Genomic DNA, 18,329 nt, shown 5'->3' on the forward strand with positions numbered 1-18,329 from the left:
TACCCTGTGACTTGTACAGTGGATGATTGAGCATTCCGAATTAATTTGCCAAGGAGCATTCGGAACAAATGTATATTATGGACATTGGAGTTTCTGATTATTCTTTCATATGTATGTGATAGTTGTTAGACTTAGAATTAATTAAATTTAAACGTGACTCAACGTCTTGGGATCTTTAAGAAATGTAACTTACAATGTATGTTTGTTGATGATTACATGTTATTGCTTCCGCTACTATGTGTTTGATGTGTATGTTATACTTTCTTACTTAAAAAAAAAAAAAAAAGTTTAGCAAACTTAGTGAAACTTTAGGTTAATTCTTTTGGATCCCTTGGCGGGGCGTTACAAACTACTAAACTACTATCAGTAGGATCTAGACACATTGCGTTCTTGTTATTACTGGGAATGTAAACAATTATTTATTAATTAATTGACCTCTTTTAGAAACATCTAGAAACTAATTTGTTAGGGTGTTATTAATCTCAGTTATTGATTGAGAATAAATCTCGATTGTTGGTTTTCCAATGAGAGTAGTTTAAAAGGGGGTCAATGGGCATTTGGAGAACACAAGTTTGAGAAGCATTTGCAGTGTTAGCAAGTGAAATTGTAGTATTAGCAAAGACACAATGATAATGTTGGAAATAACGATGATGGAATCTTAACAAGAGAATTTGGGAGATTATAAGAGCTCTGACAATAAGAGGCAAGCAATTTATGTATCTCTTAATTTGCTAAAGTTTAATATGATTCCTCATCTAGAATACTAGTTTCACCTTTGTGGTTTCTTGAGGGATAATTTGTCCAAAAATATTGTGATCCTTGTGTTGTGTAATCTTTTCATTATTTTATTTGTGAAGTTGCGACTGTGTTATTATTCAATATTTGCATTTGAGCAATCAAATGATCTATATAAGATAGTTGATTAATAATGAGTAGCTAAAATAGAATTTTCACACCCCTTACAAGACACCTATCAATGTAATAAATCATAAGCTCAAATACAATTTGAAATTTTCTTAAAAAATCTAACTCTTATTGTTTATAAGAAAGAAACACCCATGTAAGAATATGAACATAAAGTTCTACAATACATTTGTAGTATTGTTTGTGTTCTTTTCAACTATTAAATCAATCTAAACAAGAGACACAATGCGTCATAGTTCCTGCCTAACGCATAATGGTTGTAGAGGTGTAGACAAGTGATAATAAGGTTAAATAATTCTAAATTAACATTGTGAATGCATTAATTTTTGCCTAGAAATGCACTTGTGATCTGATAGGATGGCTCATATTTTGTTGTTAAATTCTTGTCCCAGAAATGCAGTTGTGATCTAAAAGGATGGCTCATATTTTTGTTGTTAAGTTTTCGTATTATATTATTATATGTTTGGGCATTTAAGCCCAATAACAAGAGGACAAAGTCTCTAACTATGTATTATTCTCATCTTGATTATCAAATGGAAGCCACACCATTTTTAATTATTAGACAGAGATAAATAGCAGTATAGAACAATAACAACATAAACATATATGCAGAGGAAAAAATGATAGATAATATATAGGAGGAAGAGGAAGAGCGATAAAATAGTAAGAGTGATACCAACATAAGTTGTGTGTGTGTGTGTGTGAGAGAGAGAGAGTGAGAGAGAGAGAGAGAGAGAGAGAGAGAGAGAGAGAGAGAATTATTTTCCTTAATAAAACAAATAGTCAAAATAAAATCATGGTTGTAATGAAAAATTAAAATATATTATATTTTAATTAATAAAACTAACAATTTAATTTTTACATTAAAACTCACATTTGTATAAGAAAAAATGAAATGTATTGAAATATAAAAATATTTTATAAATAAAACTAATTGTTTAATTTTACACAGTTAGAAAAGGTTTACTACTTAATGTTTTGTATTTCCAAAATTTTCATAAAATTAAGTAATTTTTAACTATGAAATAATATCTATATAATTTAATATGTACATTTGTAAATAATAAATAGATGTAATACATATAAATTTGATGTTGATGAAAAATATGATGTAATAAATAAGAAATAGAATATAACTATTTAATTTTAATACATAGTTTATAAAAATTTGATAATAATTTACATATATTTTAGAATTGATTTTTTTTTTTTTTTTTGTGGTTATTTCCTTTAGTATTTTTTATATTGTAAAATACAATTATTAATTTAATATTAAAATATATATTTAAGATTTAAATATATTTAAACTAAATGATAAATTATTTAAATATAAAATATTAATAATAATAAATGATATAATTTACAAATTGTAACATTTATCAATTATACAAATTACAAACACTATTATACTAGCAGTTGCATGCTTTTGTACATGCAATGAATGCGCCGATGGGAGATGAGATTTAAGAGAAAAATGTAGAATGAACATTAAATAATGTAAATTTAAAAAAAAAATAATGAAAATACAAAAATAAAAAAGTTGAAGATTAAAACTTCGATATAAAATTTACAATATTTAGAAATTTGAATATTGCTTAAGAAACGTGTTCAATAATTTCAAGATTATACAATTAAACTCAATTTATCAAATATGAAAAAAATAATCATTTGAAAAAAAATCAAAAATTTTATTACCAAAAATAAATAAGAGAAATACAAAAAAGTATATGAAAAATTACGACATCTCTAACAAATATTCTATTGACTAAATAAATGATAGAAATTGAAAAATATTATTTAAAGAAAAAACTAACCTAATATAAAAAATAATTTAAAGTAATTTAAAAACTAAAACCTAAATCAATTTAAAAAATCAAAAGTGTAATAAATAAAGATCACAACATAATCTAATGTGGAGATCACAAATAATTGGTTTTTAAATAAATAAGAAAAGAAAAGAAATAGTTAAAAGTAAATTTTTAAAATATAATCTTATGTAAACAAATTAGATTATTAATAATTTTTAATTTAAATAACATAATATTTACTAAAATCTTTTAAATAGATTAATAAATATTATTTATTTAAATTAAATTTATCAAATATGAAACAAATATTCATTCAAAGAAATCATCAAAAAAATCTATTATAATTTTTAAAAAAAAATATGTCTAACAAATATTCTATTAACTAAATAAATTATAGAACCTAAAAAATATATATTTAAATAAAAAATTAAACTAATTTAAAAAAAATAAAATAATTTAAAAACTAAAGTCTAAATCAATTTTAAAAATCAAAAGTTAGATGAATAGATCACAACATGAGTTAATATAGAGATCACATCTAATATATAGAAAAAGAAAAATAATAGTTAAAAGTAAAGATAACAACTAATAAATATCTAAACAAGAGTTAGCAGTGGAGGGAGATAAAAACTGCCAGTAAATAATTAACGAGAAGGATTTTCAATTTTTCGATCAAACTTACAACTTTCCCGGCCAACTTGCAAATTTTCAATCAAAAATTTAGTTTTTGAGAACAAAGTTCCCACAAATAGCCTATCAACTATAAAATATAATTAAAAAATAATATTGTTTAATTTATTTTTACAAAAATAAAATAATAGTAATAATTTGACTAATTTTATTAAAAAATCAAAGTTTAAAAAAAATTATAGATTCAAATATAAAGATATAACATATTGAAATTATATTGCTATTGAGAATTAATGTTGATTAGACATGTGCAAGGTGGAAGTTAAAATGATTGAAAAAATAAATCTTATCAACTTGTCACAAAGATAAAGTTGTAATTCATGCAAGATGAAGTTGAGAGAAATATTTGTATTTTTTTGAAGAAATTTAATTTTCTCCTCCACAAAAAATAGTATGGACCAATAGAATGAATGAAAACTGTGATTTATAAAATAATGAAAAATTAGAAAAACATATAAATATTTGAAATTTAATATAATCTTTAAGATTATATAAAAAAATAATTTAAGATTATAATATAACAAACATCTTTATCTAGAAAAAATATCAAACTATAGAAAAAGACCTATTCTTATAAATAAATAAATATATTTGAAATCTTAAATATAATGTAGGATGTCAATGTTAACTATAACTATAAATCGCAATATCTCTTGTTTCATGAACGTTGAACTTGTAGTTGTGGGTCCACGTCGGATAATCCAAATTAGTCTGAACTAAAAACCTCATTGATGTAGCGAATATCTACCCCACGTACCAAACAGAAAGTAAACCTCTGAACTAAAATGATAAGGAATATTTACTCAACTAATTTTTACACCTGTCTGCATCCTTTTTAGATGGACCGGCCAATAAAGACGACTTACTTTTTGAAAGCACGGAAAGGGAAATTAAAAGCTTTCCCTGCCTCCCCAAAAAGGAGAGCCCTAAAGTTATGACTAAATACCCCTGCAAGATTTAATGTCTCGAAGCCTGGCCATATGCATACCCAATGGAATTTTAGTACTCGTTTGTATGGTCTGGAATTTGGGAAGATCCGAAGTGGTGGGTTTGATTAGAAAAAAATTCAGCTGGGCAGCTGATCATCATGTTGAATTGAACCGTTGACTGTCATTTTGAGGTTAGCTTTTATGCTGAATTGAGATAATTTGGATTCGTATTTCTTGTTTCGATCAATTTGAGCTATTATCCGGGAAAAAAGAATAAAGAAATTGCGGGTTATGAATTAGATTGTCTGGTTCAGAGAGGTTTCCATTAGTAAGAGATTTTAAAAGCTTTAGTTTAAAATTGGAATTTTGGGAATTGTGGAGTTCTTAGAGCACGGCATGCAAACTTAAGGTTATCGAGGTTCTTTCTTTCTTTATTTTTCCCTTTTTCCCTTTTGCCATTTTATTAATGGTAAATTCTAATTTTGGGGCAGTGTCATAACTTCGCTTATTTTGATTTCGATTGACTAAATTATGGAAACAGCTAAAGAATAATTTAAATTATTTACATGCAAATCTCAATTGGAAACGTTGGAGTTAGGGTTAGTGAGCTCAAACCCTGCCCATTGTTTTTAATGTTTTTTTTGGAGTCCTTGGAATTAGATTTTATGATAGAGGAGTATGCTTTCTGTCAAATTCATCGAGGACTTGTACCTGTCGTTGTTAGTTGGGAGGGAATGGATGGTACCCATGATTGCTTGTGCATATTAATGTAACGTATATCCTTGGAATTTTAACAACATAGTTTTCCACTTTAAAAGCGTCAATGACCTCTGAAAAGTTCGAAGGTGTGTCATAACAGGTGCATTGTTAGCCGGGAAACATACTACCTTGATGGATTGAACTTCGGCTGCCATTTATGTCTTAGTCTAGATTGAGATTGTTGGGTTTGTAATATAATTGAGCATGTAGTGGTCGATATACAACAAATAAAAGAAATTTTTCACTTGTGGAAATTTAAGATTGAACCAATATTTTTTCAGCTAGAGATTGAAAAAAAGAATGTTCTGTTTATTTGAATGTCTTTCTTAGAGAATTTGTCATATCCAAGAAATTTTATAAGTGCTAGTGAAGATCAGAATTTTGGCAAATAAGGAGTTATTGTACGATATCTGCAAACTTAAGGAATCTTGAGGACCATCTTTTTCTTTTGGGGTATTATACTTCTGCTTATTTGGAATTTAAATTTTAGTTGATTTAAAAAAATGTAGGCTATCACAAAGAATCAAAAAATGAAATTGCTACCTATGAATAAGTGGTATAATAAAATGAAAACTGGGATATTTGATTAATAATAAATCTCATTTCAAAACATTGGATTTGGGGTTACTGTGCCGAACCCTGCTTGTTTTTGTTTTGCTTTGTTAAATATTTTAAAATGGAGTGCTTTGGCTTAGTGGCTACAGCTGAGCAATATTTCTTTGGTCAATTTCATCTAGGATTTGTCACTGGCCTTTTATGTTGGGGTTGATGCGATACTTTACTTGATTTAAAAGCCCAATATTTGAACATTTTAACAGCTAATAAGTCTTTTGGAGATTTGAACAATTCACTGAAAAACACTGATAGTACATGATAAAACCTGAAGGTATATAACTAGGTTACTGGTTTGCTCCCTGGACCTGCTGGTTCGGGTTCAATATTGCCTGGATCTGGAGCTGATGTGGTTGGCAAGGAATACAAAGACGATCCTTTAATCTCCATATGGGTTTGTATGCGATAATATCCGAGGAATCGGTGACAAATTTTGGGACCTTTTTGGGCATTTGCATGCAAGATTAAGTTGTGAGACATTAAAACCCTTGACATTGAATGTTTGCAATTGTCGAAAGACACAGATCAATCAATTTTGCACACTGCATACATTCTTCAAAGAGGTTTGAAATATCTGAACTAGTTTAAAGAAAATTATTTGTTAATTGTAGGCTTTTGTTTTTAGCAGTTCATGTAATGGACACCCCTGGATGTCCTAAAAAACTAAACCAAATTGCTGAAAGGAATTATGTCAAACAGTTTGCATTCAACTTCTTAAAACCCCTTATAACTCCAAAAATCAAACGTTTATTTGTTTGTTGTGTTTCGTGCATGGAATTGGTATCATACAACATAAACAAGAAAGAAACTACAATAATATGCAAAGTGGAAATGAACGGCTGCTAATAAAATGTTATTTTCAGAATTCATAAAACTAAATACATGACAGATTTATCAACTCACTAATTACTTCAGCAATATTGTCATAATACTCCAGCCCATGCTTATGAACTTGCTGCTACAATACTTTGTCCTCCAATCAGTGCACTACCTTCATAATACCATTCCCTCCAAGCGGCATAAGCATCGGACAAGTAGTGAAGAAGATATGAGCAAAATATCAAATCTGCCTGTAGCCGAAAATGCAACTAAACTGCCTGATAATAAAGCTGATAACAAAGAATTCCAAAGGCCAAACCCCAAGGGAATGACGTCTAGAATGTTACAAAAGAGGATAAACGTCCTCAAATGCCAAGAACGGAGCTGCAACTCATACACCAATTTCTTCTCATATTCAACCTTCCTAATGAAGCCACAGATGCTTCCTTTTATTCTATTCCCACGGGTCCGCTCAACTCATATGGGCAATGTGGGATAAAAGATGTGTAATATAAAACATATATTAAAATACCCCTTATGTCTCCCTTGGGTACACATCACCATAAAATAAATATTAAAGTAACACTTTAATATTTTACAATTAAATTAGACGTTACTTTAATAAAACTTCAGGCATTAAAATGTATTAGCAATCGAACTCCGAATAATGCGAGTGATAGCTCATCGGAAAGCTCTCACCGAGGAGTATCGAATCCAATCACCAAAATTGACCTGCACTGTGTCCTGCCGACTTACTAAAAATAGTAAGTATGCCTGAAACTGAGTAAATCAACTTCGTTTTGGCCCAAACTGGAAATGACTAGGCCAAAACACTCCAAGATCCCATTAAACCCTTCGTTAGCCCTCGGGACCATGTAGAACAAGGCTAACGCACACACACTTGGTCAACTGCTAAAATGGGGACATTACAGTCCGCCCCCCTTGAAATTGCTTGTCCTCAAGCAATCTCAGTCCAGCCTGCTGAATAACCTGCTCACTCTCCCATGTAGAATCTTCCTCCGGCAGGTCTTTCCATTTGACCAAATACTCCTTCACTATCCTGCTTCTAAGCTTCCTCTCTCTGGTATCCAGAATAGCCTCAGGTACTAACACAAGCTTCCCCTCCTCATCCAAAGGGGGTAAATCTGCAGAAGGCACTACACTCTGACCAATGGCTTTCTTAAGCCTAGACACATGAAACACATTGTGCACTCGATTGCCTTCTGGAAGCTCAAGCTCATAGGCGACTTTGCCCACTTTGCGAATCACCCTGTATGGACCATAAAATCTAGGTTTCAACTTTTCAGCTCCGCTCTTCTTGAGCGATGACTGTCTATATGGTTGTAGCCTCAAGTAAACCATATCCCCTACCTCGAAGCTGCGCTCTATTCGGTGCTGATCAGCATACAATTTTTGTTGATTCTGGGCCTGTTGTATATTCTCTTTGAGCACTTTCAGGATGTCCTGACTATCCTGCAATAAGTTTTTGGCTTTGGGCACTCTACTGTCCCCCAAAACTAAATCCATGAAGCTAGGTGCTTCATAACCATAGAGTGCCATGAAAGGAGTCATCTTGATGGACATATGATAAGTGGTGTTATAACAATACTCTCCCATATGCAACCATCTGATCCAAGCCTTTTGTTGTGTAGTTACATAGTTCCTCAAATATCCTTCCGCCCATTTATTCACAATCTCTGTTTGCCCATCTGTTTGCGGATGATAACTAGTGCTAGGTGTAAGATCTGTACCACACAACCTAAACAACTCTTGCCAAAAAACACTCATAAACTTACTATCCCGGTCGCTGACAATGAATCTGGGCAACCCATGTAACCTGAATATCTCTTTAAAGAAAAGCTCTGCCACCTGTGCTGCTGTGTAAGTGGACGGAATAGCAATGAAGTGAGCAAACTTCGTCAAGCGGTCCACCACCACATAGATGCAATCCCTTCCCTGTACTCGTGGTAAACTAGTGATGAAGTCCATTGAAATACTTTCCCATTTCCTATCAGGAATGGGCAAGGGCTGTAATAAACCTGCAGGAAATGTGTGTTCTCCCTTATTCTGTTGACAAACCACACACTCCCTGACATACCTCTGAACATCATCCTTGAGCCCTTTCCATGAGAACCGCTCTCGGATCTGCCTGTAGGTCTTGAAGACCCCCGGATGTCCAGCTGTGGGTGCATCATGAAATGCCTTCAGTATCGCCTCTCTCAAATGTGATGATGGAATCAAATAAACCCTGTCCTGAACTCTGATCAATCCATCTATCACTTCATAGCGATCATCCTATATGGTACCTGAAATCAATCCAGAAGCCCAAGCATCTCCGACATACTCTGCTATAATCCGATCTCTCCAATCTCCTGAAATCTCTGCCAGAGCACATAAGTGAGGTCTCCGAGATAAGGCATCAGCCACCACATTTTTCTTACCTTTGACAAACTCTATGTCAAAGTCATAAGCCTGCAATTTAGTCACCCATTTTTGTTGCCGGTCATTAAGATCACGCTGGCTCATGAAGTATTTAATACTGTTGTGATCAGTCTTTATCACAAAACGTCCACCTACCAAATATGATCGAAATTTGGCCAATGCATGCATTATGGCCAACATCTCCCGGTCATAGACAGAATAACTTTTCTCAACTCCTCGAAGCTTTCTACTCTCGAATGCAATGGGATGCTTCTCCTGCATCAATACTGCTCCAATCCCATCACCAGATGCATCACAATGAAGCTCAAAAGGCTTCGTGAAATCCGGTAGAGCTAGAACTGGACATGAAGACATTACCTGCTTGAAATGCTCAAAACACCTCTGTGCTGCCCCTGTCCACACGAAGGCTCCTTTCCTGGTAAGATCTGTCAAGGGTGTAGCAATCTGTGAGAATCCCTTAACAAACCTCCTATAAAAACCACATAAACCAAAGAATCCCTTAAGCTGTGTAAGGTTTGTGGGAGTAGGCCATTCTACAATAGCTCTAATTTTTTCGGGATCAACCCGAACGCCATCTGCACTAATGATATGCCCCAGGTAAAGGAGCTCAGTCATGCCAAACTCACATTTAGATTCCTTGGCATACAATGTCTCTCTCTCCAGAATAGATAACACCTCCTCTAGATGATGTAAGTGCTCCTCTCAGGTCTTACTGAAGACCAAGATGTCATCAAAGAAGATCAAGACAAATCTCCTCAGCTGCTTCCTGAATACCTGGTTCATACAACTTTGAAATGTAGCAGGTGCATTGGTTAGACCAAATGGCATAACCATGAACTCAAAGTGGCCATAGTGACATCGGAAGGCTGTTTTCTCAATGTCCTTTGCTCTCATCCTGATCTGATGGTATCCGGATCGCAAATCAATTTTGGTGAAGAAGCATGCCCCATGCAACTCATCAATCAACTCATCAATCCTAGGAATGGGATACCTGTTTTTAATTGTTTTCTTATTCAGTGCCCTGTAATCGATGCACATGCGCATCGTCCCATCCTTCTTCTTTACCAATACTACTGCTGAAGCAAAAGGGCTCTTACTGGGCCTGATATGCCCCATCTCCAACAAATCCTTAATCGCCTTCTCTATCTCATCCTTGTGTTTCTTAGGATGACGATAGGGAGTAATCATAACTGGTTTGGCTCCCTCCTCGAGCTCAATAACATGTTCCATCCCTCTGTCAGGAGGAACCCCATGAGGAATATCGCTAAATACTTTAGCGTGTCTATCGAGTATCTTCTGGACATCTAGTGGATGACTCTTTTCTTGTGGCTCTGGTGAAGTTGGCATAATGTGGCATTCTGCCGCCCACTCTATGTCATCATGACGAAAAAGTCTCTGCATTCTCCTCAAGGACACTATTCTGCAACCTCCATCTGAAAGCCCTCTAAGTACCACAGTTCTCCCCTCATGCTGGAATCTCATCTCCAATTTCGCTAGATTGAGTGTGAACTCAACTAGTGAAGCCATCCATGTCATGCCGAGAATGACATCATAATCTCCCATGTCCACAACATAGAACTCATCCTCCAACTCGTAGCCATCTCCAAACCTGATGCGAAGATTAGATATCTTCCGAGTGCATAATAACTTATCACCGTTAGCCACCATGACTCTAAACCCATCATGCTCCTCTGTCTGTAACCCTCTCCTGGCTACCAACTGTGCATCTATGAAGTTATGTGTAGCCCCAGTGTCAATAAGAGATATCACTTTCTGCCCCTGGATAGTACCCCTGACCTTAAATGTGATTGCCTTTTGGGCCCCTGTCAAGCGTGCCAACGATCTATCATCCTTAGGAATGTTGCTCTCCTCTATAGTGTTACCCTCATCTGAATCGGAGTGCTGATCCTCCCCTTCTGACTCTAACTCTTCTGCTGAAAAATACTCCATTTGATTTGCCTTAGCCTTGAGAGAACATTTATGAGATAAGTCCCAAGGCTCTCTACAATGGAAGCACAGCTTCTTCTTTCGAAGTTCATTCAAGGTTTCATTGTCTAGTCCTTTTGATCCTTCTTTGGGTTTGCTATACTCTTTCTGAAATGATTTTTTGTCTTTGTCCTTGCGGTAGGAAGAATCTGTTGAATGGTTTTTTCCTTTGTATACCGAAGGGGCTAAATCTCGTGCCTTTTTAGTTGCTTCAGCTAACGTGAGTGGATCATGTCCCTTCACCCAACCTCGTAATGGATCAGCAAGACCATCACAAAATAACACCACCAATCTCCTAGGAGAGATATCAGTAACAAGTACAGACAAGCGCTGAAACTCGGCAATGTAAGCATCCACAGAACCTGACTGTTTTAACTGTGCTAGCTCCTTGAAATGTAACTCGGGATCCTTAGTGTCAAATCTCCCAATCAATGTTTCAGTGAATTCCTCATAGGATGTAATCTGATTATGCCCCAAAGTCACCATGCCATGATGCCACCATTCATGTGCAATGCCATCCAAGTGCATAGCCGCATACTTGATAGCCTCCTCAGGCATAGGATTTAGCTGCAAGTATGTATCTACCTTCTGCACCCAAGCTCGTGCAGTCATCTTCCCTGAAGCATCATAATAAGGTAAAGAAAGTTTTCCAACTTTCTTCCTCAGCTCAAAGTTTTGATTCCTCCCTCCTGCTTTAGGCATGTGTCTCATCCTCAAGTCCATATAATCTCTAAGAGAAATATCCGCCTGAAACTCTGGTCCACTAGCCTCCCAGTCCCTCCTGAACTGATCCTGTAACTCGGTAATCTGCGGTTCGTTTACTGGATGAACCGGATCTCTGGGTGGAAAAGTGGGTAGAAGAGGTCTCGAGCTCGCAGTCCGTGCTGGGCGTGCAACGTGTCTAAAGTTATCAGCCTCATTCCCATTATTGCCGTGTCCATTATTACCATTAATGTTATTCTCAGGACCATTGTTGTTGCCTTGGCCTTCATGGTTATTGTTTCCCCCATTGTTATTGTTTCCCTCGTTGTTATTGTTTCTGTTGTTGGCATCACCTGGATTAATATTGACACCCATCTGTCTAGCCATGAGCTGCAACATCATGTCCATTCGCCTATTCTGCTCCTGCTGCATACGCTGCCCCTGCTCTAATGTATCCAGTAACTGTCGGAACAGTACCTCCTCCTGATCTGGACCAGTATTTCTGCCTCCGCCTAATCCTGTATTCCTGTCATCTCGATCACCCATATTATTGTCCTGATCACAGAATATCTCCTCTGTGTCTGTATGGTTGAATTCAATGTCCCCTTGCACGGATGTACTAGACTGTTTGCTTTGCAAGTCTGAAATCCTATTTTGTCTTGCTCTGGTATCGCGAAAATTATAAGACCCCTGTCGCATGCTCAAACATAAATGCTTAGCCTGTGTTTTTTACTTACTTTTTCCCTCTATCCGGCTGTTCCAAATTCCCTATAAGACCTCCACAGGATGGCAGGACTTATAGCTCTGATACCACTGTAATGGACACCCCTGGATGTCCTAAAAAACTAAACCAAATTGCTGAAAGGAATTATGTCAAACAGTTTGCATTCAACTTCTTAAAACCCCTTATAACTCCAAAAATCAAACGTTTATTTGTTTGTTGTGTTTCGTGCATGGAATTGGTATCATACAACATAAACAAGAAAGAAACTACAATAATATGCAAAGTGGAAATGAACGGCTGCTAATAAAATGTTATTTTCAGAATTCATAAAACTAAATACATGACAGATTTATCAACTCACTAATTACTTCAGCAATATTGTCATAATACTCCAGCCCATGCTTATGAACTTGCTGCTACAATACTTTGTCCTCCAATCAGTGCACTACCTTCATAATACCATTCCCCCCAAGCGGCATAAGCATCGGACAAGTAGTGAAGAAGATATGAGCAAAATATCAAATCTGCCTGTAGCCGAAAATGCAACTAAACTGCCTGATAATGAAGCTGATAACAAAGAATTCCAAAGGCCAAACCCCAAGGGAATGACGTCTAGAATGTTACAAAAGAGGATAAACGTCCTCAAATGCCAAGAACGGAGCTGCAACTCATACACCAATTTCTTCTCATATTCAACCTTCCTAATGAAGCCACAGATGCTTCCTTTTATTCTATTCCCACGGGTCCGCTCAACTCATATGGGCAATGTGGGATAAAAGATGTGTAATATAAAACATATATTAAAATACCCCTTATGTCTCCCTTGGGTACACATCACCATAAAATAAATATTAAAGTAACACTTTAATATTTTACAATTAAATTAGACGTTACTTTAATAAAACTTCAGGCATTAAAATGTATTAGCAATCGAACTCCGAATAATGCGAGTGATAGCTCATCGGAAAGCTCTCACCGAGGAGTATCGAATCCAATCACCAAAATTGACCTGCACTGTGTCCTGCCGACTTACTAAAAATAGTAAGTATGCCTGAAACTGAGTAAATCAACTTCGTTTTGGCCCAAACTGGAAATGACTAGGCCAAAACACTCCAAGATCCCATTAAACCCTTCGTTAGCCCTCGGGACCATGTAGAACAAGGCTAACGCACACACACTTGGTCAACTGCTAAAATGGGGACATTACAGTTCAAGAATGCTAATCATGTTCAGAAAGATTTGTAACAACATGGTATAATCATTTCCAGTTGCAGCTATTAGTAAGGTTATTGTAATGAGTCGGAAAAACTTGTTTTTACTTGTTTTTAATGGATCTGAAATGCTGACATCCATTTCCAAATGTGATCATTATTTTTACATATATTAAAGATCGTGCATAAAAAAAATGTTACATTGTAAGGAGAGCTACTGCTCCAGTCCAAAGTTAAGCTAGACCACCAAGAAACTAAACACATCAAAAAATAAGATTATCTCGAATAGTTCAAAACTAAGTTGCAGGGTTCGGATCCTACCAGTTGGGTCCGGGTTCTTTGCGGGTTTGGATTTGGGCTGGGTCTGTGGCAGGTCTATGCAGGTGTTACATCCCAAAATTTGACCTAACTTTAAACTTGTTCATAACCATTGGATTTAACGGATTATTCTTTCATGATCGTGTGAAATAGGTAGTAATTCATATACGTTGTATTAACTGTTAATGAAGATGGTCGTTAACCATTAACTATTATTAGATGATTAGCAGTTGCTTGATTTAAATATAATTATTAGTATGTTTATATGAAATTATTATAGAATTGTTATTATGGCAAAAGTGTTTTCATGGGTGATTGCAGGAGAAGATGAAGAGGAGGGAAGCATTGCTAAATGGGATCATCGAAATGGGATGTTCGCTTTGTTCAGTCATCAAGATTGGTAGGTATGACCTTAAACTTCTTTCGAAAGGACGCAATGACTTGATCACATAATACATTTGTGGGACCTGCATGAGCTATTAAGAAAATAATCTAAGAAAACATAAAATAATCTAAATTAAAATATAAAACATACCTCAAGGAATTTTTAATTGATTTATCATCATATTATTATAATAAATATTTATATATGTACATATAAATATAAAAATGAAGTGGCACCATTAAATTGTAATAACTTAATATAATGATGTCACCCCATTGATATACTTACATGAATGTAAGTATATATTATAATAATAGTGAAACTATAATCTTTCCAACTTTCTCTTACAACCTTTTAATTTTCTTTTCCCTTTCTTTTCCAATTGATTTATATTTGGAAATTCGAATGGCACATAATCTTTTTGAAAACGGAGGGAGCCAAGAAGTCACAACTCGTTCCTTTATGGGGAAGCCAAGAGAGGAGTCGAACGCATCACCATCCCTTATGCTCTCCACATTTTCGAATTCCTTTTGCAACATTGTTTCCAAGCTCCTTTAACCGGACTTCATCTCAGTATTTCTATATTTTTACATCTATCGAATCCTTGCAAATATCAACTAGTAACTTGTTCAAACCCAACGATATCTTCCCTTTGCCGTGCAAGTAATTCCGGTTAAGATTCAGAGGTTGTGAGCGCTGTAGGTGACTTTTCAATTTGCTGAAGAGAATCGATCAGAAGTTCAAGATTATCAAGCATTACTGACTCCTTAACGGGTCATGTAATTACCATTCCAATATGTCCATTTTCTATAGCAGCCGAACCTCTTTTTCTTTGCCTATGATCATGTTATTTTTTAACTTGTTGATTAATCACTGCAATTCATAAGGAACTGTCTTTTTACTTTCAATATAACGAGAATCATCATAAAGAAGTTGATTTGTATCCCTTTAAGAAAAGTTTCTAAATGTATTAGAAACCTGTATGATTGTTACTGATCTCAAGAGCAAGTTTTATAATGTTGCAATTCATGATAAAGGATATCAAGAGCAGAATGCTCATAAACTTTCAATACACCAGGGATTCACTGGTAATGTAGCCATGAAATGGTGAAGAGGTGTCAAAGGGTAGAGTGCTCATAAATCTTTTAATACACCTGGGGAATCATCGGCGGTGTAGCCATGTATGGTGAAGAGGTGGAAAAAATCTGCAAGAAAACAAAAGAGAAATCAGACATGAATAACTTAAATGAAATAAACTTAATAGCTCATGCTCATCCCTGTAATGAAACTTGTTGTCAAGTCGAGCAGTGGTGATCGGGTCGTTGAACCCATCGGAAATCCTTGGCCAAGGTAGTTTATAGGCATGTTTTCCATCTAATGATCACTTGATGTCAGTAGCACCAATTATGTTAAGCATGTCCATTTCATAACTGAGTCGACATTGAAAACACCAGGATGCTCAGGTGGTTGGACTAAAGAACATCCCAAGCCTGATCCTAAGGTAGGGAGGGCTTTTCTAATTTAATAGAATGTGTGGGGATAAGTATGGTCTGAGGTTGGGAGGTTAAGCCTATGTCAATGCTTCTCCTCTCACCAAAGTTGAGGCTTGCACAACTAGCTAAAGATCCTCTGATGACACTTGTGTGTTCCACTCTTTTTCTTGTTAAGCATTTACTTTACTTGTATGTTTCGTTAATTAGTTGATCATGAATATAGTTATGCTAGTTAGTCGTTAATCTAGTTATTTTAGCTGACCATGAATACAGTTGTGAATAGTTAATCATTGATCTAATTATTTCGGTTGATCTTAAATATAGTTGTTTTCTGTTAAATGTTAAAAGCAGTTAATGTCATGTGAAAAGGATTCAATTATCTATTTATGAATGTTGGGAGTTTTTAGTTTAAACCGTCTTTGTTTTAGATACGAAAATCCGTTTGTTATAGTAGTGTCCGCACCATGGACTGTGGGTCCGAGTGGGTTTACGTACCTGCACATACCCACATTCCATGGTGCGGACCCTGCATGGACCCGAGTTTTTTTTGGAAGGGACTGGGGACCTGCAAGAACCCACGGCCCATGGGGCCAAAAAATAACTTAAAAACACATTAAATAATATTTTTTCATTATTTTTTTCTTCTAAACACTTGTCACTATTATCATTATGTTTCAAATTTTATTAATATGATGAACTAGTCTATGTTTTAAATTTCATTTTGCAATTCAGTAATTTAATGTATCATTTCTTTAGGATCGTGACCACAGATTAATGAGTGAGTATTTAATGTTTATCTTTGACATCTGAATTGGTCAATGATCGAGTAACATATATTTTATTGTCTTTTTCTGAACACTAGTATCGCTCCTTTTACCAACAACAGGAACCTATCTTTTGGTATCTCCATTGTTTCTGAAACATGTAAGATACTAAAATTTGATCATTATTAGTTTAGATTGCAGTAGTTAATTAGGTAATTGTAATGACACAATATTTGATGTTTCTAGTGTTCTAGCAGTTATACTATTTTTTTGCAAAGAATTTATTATTTTCACTCTACATATACTATAAATATGGTACTTAAAATGCTAGTTATGAAAAGATGTAAAGACTTAAAGATATAAAATAGTAAATTAGAATTACTAAATAGTAAAATACTTGAACATTGCATTGAGCATGGAATGATTTTTTTAAAAAAATAGTTCAAATAAGCAAATGGAAAAGTTCTATATATCATATGATAATAGTATCAAAGATATTTGATCATAAAGATGTTTTCTTTGAGTGGCATGATATCAGAACAAGTACAAAATCAAAATGACTAAATGTAGTGAAGGAGGCCTCTAGTCATCCCTTTGGAGTTTGGCAAACATTTCATCGTTGGAACTACTAGACTCTTCAAGGTTAAGAGTCAGAAAGGGAATACCAATCAGCCCTGCATCTGAAGTATGCTCATCCTCATCAATCAGTGAGGGATCCTCTGACTCTACATTACATGGTGTTGCTAGGCTCTCCTTGTACATGTGCCTTGCGATCAGTGATACACAAATCACTATGTACAACCACTAGCTTCTCTGCTCTTTGAGAGATAAGTCTGTTCCTCTTAAGAGAGTGGATGAAACTATAAGTAGACTAGTTCGTCTCAAAAGATGAAGAACTAGAAACCTAAAACAACAAACAAATGGCTAGTGTGGTAGTTGTTGATTTTGATCCATGACAAGTCCACTACAAATTCAATTTTTTTTGTGCCACAATTTTTATGTTCACCTTTGGTGCAACCTTATAACCCCTAAGAGTAGCAAATTCGGTCCACTTAGTGCAAATCTTCCCAGTAGTCCAAAGTCATACATCCTATCAATGCACCTATAAAGAACCCTCCCTTCACCCAAAAAAAATAAAAAATTAAAAAATTTAAAGATTTGGCAAATAGAAGATGCTAGTTATGAAAAGATGCATCTTCACTCGAAAAAAATAAAAAATTTAAAAATTCAAAGATTTGGCAAATAGAAGATGCTAGTTATGAAAAGATGTATAAGACATAAAGAGGATTACAGTGAGTAGCATGATATAAGTCCCCTCATCATTTCAAATTGGTGTAACTCTAGTAGGCCTAGGCATGTACCACTTCGGATTCAAAGCATAAGCAACAATGTGTGTGGGATTGCTTAGGCTGATTAGTTCACTGAATAATAGGCCAAATGCTTTCACTGAATGTTAAAGTAGGGTCCCTCTATTGCACATTTACCCTCATCTAGCCAAGCATAGAATTACTGCACACACACACCTCTCCAAGGTTAGGTGCATCCCAATCCCCACATCTAATGACCTGAAAAAGTAGACCGATGATAGAGATTATGTACTTTGCATCTCCCCAAAATACATCACTCTTCACTATCTCCTTCACCTTCCTTTGCTCTATCCTAGACCCATCCCATTGATTCTACCCATTCATCATAACCATACGTTGTAGGTGACTTTTGCAACTCAAACATTGTCTACAAAAGGATGAAATAGGATATACATC

The 18,329-nt window shown here is 35.0% G+C and overlaps 1 protein-coding gene across 6 annotated transcripts in view; it reads left to right on the top strand.

Annotated features, from left to right (window-relative positions):
- The first annotated feature begins 4,245 nt into the window (after nucleotides 1-4,245).
- The window catches only part of LOC149564365 (putative WD repeat-containing protein C2A9.03), a 59,432-nt gene continuing 45,348 nt past the window's right edge, over nucleotides 4,246-18,329 (top strand). Inside the window, exons 1-2 of one of the 6 annotated variants that reach the window (XM_089827422.1) lie at nucleotides 4,287-4,542; nucleotides 14,246-14,324. The gene's annotated coding sequence lies outside the window, so the exon portion shown is untranslated. Of the gene's footprint in view, nucleotides 4,543-14,245; nucleotides 14,329-18,329 lie in introns of all 6 variants that reach the window. The other 5 variants (XM_089827421.1, XM_089827426.1, XM_089827420.1 and 2 more) reach the window with 5 other exon arrangements.

Source organism: Cupressus sempervirens, chromosome 4 (genome assembly GCF_028749045.1).
Source record: "Cupressus sempervirens isolate cs-2001-9-10 chromosome 4, ASM2874904v1, whole genome shotgun sequence".
In the NCBI taxonomy this organism is placed as follows: Eukaryota; Viridiplantae; Streptophyta; class Pinopsida; order Cupressales; family Cupressaceae; genus Cupressus; species Cupressus sempervirens.